The following is a 9,474-nucleotide window of genomic DNA, read 5'->3' on the forward strand; positions in this document are numbered from 1 at the left end:
GTCTCGGTTGTGCTACAGTCAGACCTCACTGTATACACACTGTAACATGTCATTAATGACAGGTGGCTGTTACGGTGAGCACCCAGTGTGGCTGTGTTCAAAATTATATGGCAAAATACATGTGTTCATGTTCAACAGGTCTATGTAGTCTGGTTTTACGTAAGCAAGAAGAGGATCTAACAAAACGACCTGCCCGTGGAAGTCAGGTCGGCAGTCAGTGATCTCTTCAAAGTCCTCTCTTAAATCATACTTTTATCAGAGAGCCTTCCTGATTTCACTTGAGTTTTAATTTGCTTTGAACTGTCTTTTATTTTCTCAGTTTTGAAACATTTTTTTAAATCCATTTTCATTTAAAACCTGTTGATTTTATGACTGACGTCTGTTTTATTTTGTGGTCTTGTGAAGGATTTTTTTATGCTGTTGAAGAGGACTCTTTAGAGTGCACTAACACACTGGTTCCCAACTGGTCCAGCCCCAGGGTCCAGATTTCTCCTTAGTCATCAGTTCAAGGTCCACACAGTCTAACATATTAAGTGTCACATTTGCATTTGGCCATGTGGTCAAGCTAGTTCGCTGTCTCTGTCAAGTAGCTGTCCGTTAGTCAGTCACGCAACAGCAGAAAATGGCACTTCAAAATAAAAGCTTTGTGCCAGAAATTCACTGTATTTAAAAAATGAGGTGTTTTTTTTAACAAACGTCACACATTTGTGAGTCACTTGCTGTTCATTCAGAATGGATCCATGACCCACTTTTGGACCGCGACCTTCCAGTTGGGAACCACTGCACTAACATATTAAAGTACCATTATACTTTTTTTTGGCACAAATTGTTTTATAAGTCAAAAGAAGCTGCATCTGATGCAGGACTCAGCAAGAAGGATTTCCTGAATGCCCGCGGCAAATACAATGCCATGCCAGGCTAGTTAATCTATCAACTCACGTACCCAATCGGGCGAGTACACAAGCGTACTGCTGCCACATCAGGAAAAAAATAATGGATCAGTATTACGTTATAACATGAAAAGTTTGTTGTTCTAACAAGAAGTTTTTCACGTAATAACAATATAGTTTTGTGTTATCCATGTTTTGGGCCATGGTGATGCCTGGTCATTGCAAATAGCCAAGTGTCAAATCACAGCTGGAGTGTATGGGTGCGCCTCCTCCCGAGACCAAGTATTGCATTATAATGTGGAACTTTTGATGTCCTAATAATATAAATGATCACGTTATACTGTAGAACTTTTCACGTTTTTACAATATGTTATCACATTTTAACCTGGAAATATATTGTTATAATGTGAAAAACTTCTTGTTAGAATAATAAACTTTTCACGTTATAACGTAATACTGACCCATTATTTTTTTCCTGGTGTGGCAGCAATACACTTCTGTAGGCTAATGCTACCAAAGAAATTAACAGTTTTTTTTCCAGAACTGATGTAAGTGTAAGGAGTGAGCCACCTTGTTTCCATTTCATCTCTGTTGGAAGCTGCACATGCACAGTACTGAATGACAATTACCTTTAGTCTTTTTGTTATTTGAAAACTGCTAAAAAAAATAAATTAATTAAACAAGTTGTATAGGGACAAATAGATTTCTAACTCACTTGCCCAACCAGGCAGTTAAAAATATAAATTATAAACACTGAACAGAAGCCATGCAAAGTAGCAAGCAACAGCAGAGCAACAGTACAATACAATAACACAACAACAAACAGCATGTTAGCACAAACAGACAGGCAAGCAACATGAAGCACCAACACACAGATTAGCATTACACGCAGACATGCAGAGCAGCAATAGAAAGTAAACACTGATAAAACAGAAAAGTCATTATGTATGGTCAAATTCACTAACACACAAGCCATGTGACAGAAAGTTACCTTTGCTGTTAATGAAATAGATATTTCATACATACCCATGCAGAGTTGGCTGCCTGGCAACGGGCAAGGACATAAAGCAACTTAGCAGCAGGTTAGCTAGAAATAATAAGAACAGTGTTTTGGTGAGCAGTGTACTGTGTTGATTAGAAATGTTCACATATCTGATTGTCCAAAAAGCAGGTCTTGAGCCTTTGTTTGAAGGTGTGATAGGTGTTACCTGCAAGGGTCTCCTTCTTGAGGGGCACAACATTTCTTGCATTCTATCAGCCATCTTGGTTTTGAGAGATTTGTGTTGCACTGACACTGTCATGACGCACCAGGGTCCACTGAAGTGACTTAAATGCACCATATCATCAAAACCCATGTATATACAAGAACATGGCTTTTTAATAGCTGTCCATTGTAGTGACCACTATATGCAAAAGGGTCAAAATTTATAAAAAAAATATTGTTGGTTGTAATTATGGTGAAGATCATGCAATCAAAAGCTATGACTAATAATCGTTCTCGACATCAGAACGGTTTTTCTATGGCAGTTTCAGACATCAGTAATGATTTTTTATTGCTCAACTTTTCAGCCTCTGTGGACGACAAGTCTTTAACATGCTCAGAAAAAACGAGAACTGGACAAACTCTGCTGATGAAGATCACGTGACTGATCGTAAGATCAATTTTGTCAAAGGTTTTAGTGTTCTTTGTTCTTTGAAGGCACTTTTTAGGATTAAAAGACAATTGAGTGTCAAATAAAGTCAAGTAATATATTACATGATGATATAATGTGAATTTACTCAAGTACTACATAAATACCGACAAGACATGAATGTTCGCTTGCTTTGGTCCGAATCACCTCAAACATCTGTAACATTTAAATGTTTAAATATTAGGTTACCGGTATATATCAATAATTATGGTCCATAAATATAATGTGTATAATGAAATAACACCTTTCAAGGGGCCATTTTGCAAAGTGGCATATTTTATTTTTTATTTTTTTCAATTTATTTTTGCTGATGACACCCTTGTACTACATAAGCAAAATGTTAAATGCCGGACTTTTACTGTGATGGTGTTTTAAAACCTAAGTGAAGCATCTGAGTACTTCCTCCACCACCACTTAAGTATATGAATATGAAAAGGATATATATAAATATAGCCTTTTAGGCAGTAAATTACAGGACGGAAGTTGGCAGGGAACAAGCTCAGCAAAGAGAACACGACCCTCAGAGATCTTTTATGAAGCTTATGACCTTCATCATTTCCTCCTAAGTGTATTACATGTGCACTGTGGGTCTGGGGTTCAGTGAAAGGCTGGACTGCATAGTCTTGTGAGGAAATTACAATTTTTGAGTCTTTAAAAGTTTGTCATGCAGCGGCACATGATAAATGACATATTTCAGAAGCAGCATGAGAAAGTGCTCGACCACCCTAATAGCTTTCCATTTGCAATATTATTTCCTCGATTTTAGTCTTCCACTTCTGTCTCAGTCCGGAGTGGTAGCAGGGAGGAAAATATGCTTTTTCATTCCCCTGTGAGTTTGGATGTACCTTTCCAAATTGCAGATAGCAGGCGAGTGGAAGAGACTGAGACAGGGGGGACGGAGGACTGTGCTAATTTCTCTAATGCTCATATACAGCTGCACTGTACCTCTTTGGTCATTACAAATATCAATGAAAAAAATACATGAGCAATCCTAATCCCCCTCCTGCTGCAGCAGATGTAATTTTCTTTGGCCTATTACATTTAGTAATGAAAAATCCACTTAGACAGCTCAACCTCTCTTTTAGGCCTCCATCAAAATGAGCAAATGGTTTCTCCTCATGGCAAAAACATACCTCTTTACGTGTGTGTGTGTGTGTGTGTGTGTGTGTGTGTGTGTGTGTGTGTGTGTGCGCGCGTGTGTGTGTGTGAGTGTGTGTGTGTGTGTGTGCAGGCTTGAGGATGTGAATCATTAAAGGAATAGAAAATTATGAGGAACTCAGACTAAGGTAACAATAAAGTACCTTCCTACTTTGTTTTGGCTCATCTGGATGGATGGAGGGGATGATTATTGTGGTTTGAAAAGAAACAAAGAAAGGACCCATTTTGTGCTCATATTAAAGTTTTTAGGCGTTTTTTATCTTAACTGACAAAAATAAATATTGTATATTAAAGCCCGATTATAACATCAGTGCCACAGTATACAGATTTACTATCAAATAAGACAACTCATTTTTATTATTAAGATATTTCACGCAATTTTCTCCAGTATTACAAAGTTAAATGTAGCCTAGAGCCACTCTATAAACACATGCATATAATGATAATATACAATAGATTGTAACGCAAACAAATTTGCAAGTAGAGCAGAAATGATTCAGTGGTGGAAGAAGTACTCAGATATTATTTAAGTAAAATAACAACAGTGTAGAAATACTAGTGGTCATGAAAAGGTTTACTAAAGTAGAAGACAAAGTATTAACATCAAAATATACTTAAAGTATCAAGAGTAAAACTCGTTATGCAGAATGACCCATTTTAGAAAACAATTGCATCATGGGATAATAATTATTGATGCACTGATGTGTAAGCAACATAACTGTTTGTTACTGCTGGGTAGCTGAATATATAATCTTCCATCATAATTAGATTTGATAATATATTGTATAATGGATCTAAATCTTTAAAGTAATTTGTTAAAAAAAAAAAAAGTAGCAAGTAAATAAAATTAACTCAAAATTGTACTTAAACACTACTTTCCACAAGTTCTTGTAAAACGTCCTGGTTGAGCCAAGAGCAGCTTTAGCGGTTTTAGTTGTGTCATTACATCCTCCAGTTTTGATCTTCAACTCTTTGGGGGCCACCCTGATTGTGGGCGCCAGACCGAGAGGATCAATTACTTTGACATATATGTATGAAAGATCAAAAATCCTCTGGTTGCAAACAGGACAAAAACATGGCAGTGGGGACACCGATGCCCCAGCATGTTTCAGGATATGTTAATAATCTGTCTTAAAACAATATTCAGATGCCCATATGGACACTAAAACAGGTTTTGCTTGATGTAATTATTCCTTCTGTTTATACTGGCCATTTAAAGATCCCTAAGATCCTGATGTGCTTTCATGTAGTAAATGGGGGATAAAGTCCACTGTAACTTAGAAAATGTACCTTAATTGCAGTGGGCCAATTTCCAGCTTTTCTAATTCTAAACTCTAAAAAAACACATAGGTAAAAAATATTGTTGAATATATTTCAATGGTCAAGCTAATGTTGAACACATCCCCTCCCTTGACGTAGAATGCAGAAATAAAGCTGTTCGACACAATGGGCCACATGCAGCATGCAGCCTCTTTTTCTTATATTTTGATGATGATGAATCCCACTTGATTATAAGTAACCTATTGGCACAGGTAACGCCCCCGAAACACTATATAAGGGCAGGTGTTATGCACTGTGCAAATACTCTGGCACATGCCTATAGAAACCGCAGAGATGCCTCCAATAGAGGCTGTAAGAACAAGAAGAACTTCTACAGTAGCGAAACCTACGAACTAAAACATGATATTCAAGAGTGTCAGTAGTGGTGTTACAGGAAAATCAAAAACTCAACAATGACAAAACATTTGTGATGCAGGAACTGTCATGTTACAGAGATGCACTTTAACTTAGATTTAAATAAAGGTTTTAAAATCAGTGCTCTTGGTAATCCGAAAAAGCTCAGCAAACATTTATCTGTCTGATCAAACAGATCTGTGTGATTTAAAAAAAAATAATTTCTCTGCATAAGGTCTGGCTAGAGCATCCAACAGCAGTATGAAAGCCGCTCAGAAGCTGAAGGTACACAATATCATTCAAGGGTTTTTATAATCTTAATTGGGATCAATGAACCAATATTTCCTAAAGGTCCAGTGCGTAAGATTTAGGGAGATGTAGTGGCATCCAGCAGTGAGGACTGCAGAGTGCAACCATCTGAAACTTGTTAGAATTTCTTCAGTGTTCAGGACGTTTTTACTGGGCGCTGAATTATTCACAGAGGTCTCTTCCTCTCCAAAACAAATGGACAAGGTGATTACATCTGGTAAAAACATTGAACAAAGCCATTTGATGTTACAAGTCAGTGTTTCATAATGCTGTTGGGCATGTTGAAGACGGGTGGCTAGCCCAGCACCTGCTGATGCGCGCTAACCTTTTTTCTTTGATAACTTAACATCCAGACGTTTAGGAGATGTTGTACTAGGAGCCAATTTATCCACAGAAGTCTCTTCCTCTCCAAAACAAATGGACCCAGTGATCTAAACTGGTAAAAACACTAGTTTTACGTAAAACAAATCTGTGCTTTGATGATGCTCTTGGCACAGAGGGGCTGCTAATTACATGGCTGACGCAAAAATGCAAATGGCCCTATCTAGAGCCAGGGTTTTGTTTGTCCTTTGAGGGCAACAGTAGAAACCAACCTGGTCTCATTCCAAAGTTGTCAAATATGGCACTTGGGCAGTGACATCTGCGTCAGACACTGATGAAAAAAGCTGCCCTTTCACATTGCCATGATACATGACCAGGCACCATCAGTGTGTAACAGCGCCAATGGCATCAAGGGAAACATGGCCAGACAACAAGGTAAGTTAAGAGGGCAAAAAGTCAGAGTAGGACAGGTGGGAGGGGAGGTGGATGGGTTCAACAATCACCAACTTTCACCCAGGAGGCTGGTGTTTGCTTCCTGTATATGAAAAGCCAAACCTCTTTTTGCCCCCAAACCTAACTATGTGCTTTTGTTGGCTAAACTTAACCATGTGTGTGCGTTGGCTAAGCGTAACCACGTGTGTTTGTTGTTGAAGGAAAAAAATGTCACTGTGGTGTTGTACCGATGTAGTTTGTTTAATTTGAGACTGTATGCAAACTGAACATTTCCAGTGAAAACAAAAGTGTATTCTGAAAAGACACAATGCATCTAGCAGGCTTAAGTTACCACAGTGTCTCAGAAAGTCAACAACAGATGCACCCAGGCTACCTTGCATGTCATATGTCAACGTAGAAAGTCGACAATCAAGCAGCGATATGTAACGAGGTTGGAGTGAGAATGTGTTGTAGAAAAATGGTGGTGTGACATGTTGAACCCACTCCCTATGTAGATATAAACAGCTCATTCTAAGGTAACGAAAACACTACTATTCTTATTGTTAGGTGATTGAACACAAAAGAAAACATACTTATTATATGTTATATTCAATATCTGCCAGTATGTATCCTCCGAAATCCTATATGTAATCTAATTTTGATTCTATAATGTTCAAGCATTTCTATGTGATGGACAAACATTGTTTAGACGGTAACAAATAGATGTTTTTTCCCTATCTTACCCTATCTATAGTAAGAGTGCTCGTAACCACTCGTTAAGTTTTCTTTTACCTAAGAGAGGAGCAAAACTAAGATAACAAATAACAGAATAAGTATAAATCAAGGATATGAACAAAAGTAAGAGTAACAAAAGTATGAAGTAAAAGTAAGATGCTGCAATTAACGAGAAACAATTAATCTGATCTTTGACCTCATGCTGATGACTCAGGTGAATGATGGTTATCTAGACTTAATGGGAAAGCCTATTAAAGCTTGGTGAGGCAATTCTGAAAGAGTGCAGACAAACGATTGACAGGCCTATAATACAGCTGGCCTCTGTCTACATCCAACTCTCATACTACCAAGCCATTACTATCATTTGAATATGAGCAGGAAGTACTTGAGCAGCAGGACTTAAAAGAAAAGAAAGCAAAGGTACCATATAAAGAGGCGAATGGGAGATTTTGCTGTGACAAGGAAGAGAATAGATCGCTCCCCCCACTTGTCCTTTCTTTCTCCACAGAGATGAGGCAGCCTGACAAGCTGGCCATTAGGAAGGTAATTTGACAAGCTGTGCAGAGTGCTTTCACTGCGCCCTTACACCTCTTGAACATCATGAAGCCTTGTTATGTACCCCCAAGTTAATAAAAGAATACGCGGGCTGGAAAAGACTAAAGACAAACAGGCACATGACAGCCAGCAAATCAAAGTGTTCAGGTCAACGTGGCTCTTTGAACTCAGATGAGCAACTCAGTCAATCAGTCGTCGGCCAGATGTTCATGGTCCTCACAGTGTCACTGAATTCTTCTTATGATTTATTCATGGAGGAGATTACTGCAGTTGATCTTTTGGTCATCTGGTCACGTTGTTACATGAAGGCATCACTGTCGTATATGTCGTTATGGTGTTAATTTATGTGGTAGGTGTGCCTGTTTGTGTGTGTGTGAGTTAATGCCTTTAATTCATGAGGCAGGATATGAGACGAAAGGTCACCATCAGGAAACCATTGGGACAAGAAGGAATTAAGGGGAAATGAGATTCACCAGAAGAGATTAGGAGGTATGTAAGTTCAAGAGAGGAAACTTAGGGTGCTTTCAGTCCTAGAGTTGTCTTGCTTTGGTCCAAAACAGGGACTTCTTTTGTTATAAAGTTGCATAATTGCCTAGAATTGATTTGTGCTCTCACGGCAGCATTTACAAGCAGACCAGATAAAATGCCTTGTGCGAGAAAGCTGCTCTTGATTGGTCAGAATTTCCATGCAGGAAAAATCCAGGAAGTTAACAAAATGTTGAAGAAGAGTACACTTGCAAGATAAATGTGACACTTTCTAATGTCACAATGGAGGGACAACTACACAGGTTGATTTTAGCGCTGCTCATCGTGGACTATATTGCTGTCATTGTTCGTTTTAGGTAAACCATACAGTTTGAAAACGAGGCGCGGCTCCAACTAGAAAACAATGTTTTGATGCATTGGATGTGCTGAATGTGCATATTAAGGCAGTACAGGAGGAGGTGCACATTAATAATCCTCCAGGACTGTAACATGCTCATGTTTAACCCAAACAATGTGTCATGTGACTGCAGTTGGTTTCGGATCGAGGCGAAACACATTCTCACCACAACCGCACCGCGTTTGTTTGTAACTAGACGGAGACCACCTTTTCAAGAAGGTCTCGTTCTGGTTGTTTCGGTGCGCACCGAGTATGACTGCTGTGTTCACACCTGCCCAAATGAACCGCACTTAGGGGGCAAACATACTTGAGTTCAATTGAACTGCACCAAACGGGGCAGATGTTAAAGAACCCTCATCCATCCATAGGGTGTAGCAATGCCTTACAGACAACCTGTCACCCAAGCAGCACTGGCCTTAAATACACGTAATTTTAAGCTTAAAAAAATTAATCAGGTGAGTTATATAAAAATTCACCCCTGCACAGTTGTCAGGAAGTTGAAATCAGCTATAGAGACCAAAACTGTTTTTGCTGTAAACATGTTGGTCATCTTAACATGGGTGTCCATGGGGATTGAGTCCCTGCTAGAACCAACCTCAAGTGGCCATTTAAAGAACTACAGTTTTTGGCACTTCTGCGTCGGCTTCATTTTTCATCCCCACAGATCTCCGCTTGGTTTTAGCTCGTGTCTGAGAGGATGTTTAAGTGCATTTTACGCACAGACAGCATAGAAGAAAAGTAAAGGTTGAAGTGACAGACCTGCCATCAGCGTGAGTCCAAATGACACACCATCTCAGGACTGTTACCCACACGCACACACACACAC

This window comes from Epinephelus lanceolatus, chromosome 9, assembly GCF_041903045.1.
Source record: "Epinephelus lanceolatus isolate andai-2023 chromosome 9, ASM4190304v1, whole genome shotgun sequence".
NCBI classification, from domain to species: Eukaryota; Metazoa; Chordata; class Actinopteri; order Perciformes; family Serranidae; genus Epinephelus; species Epinephelus lanceolatus.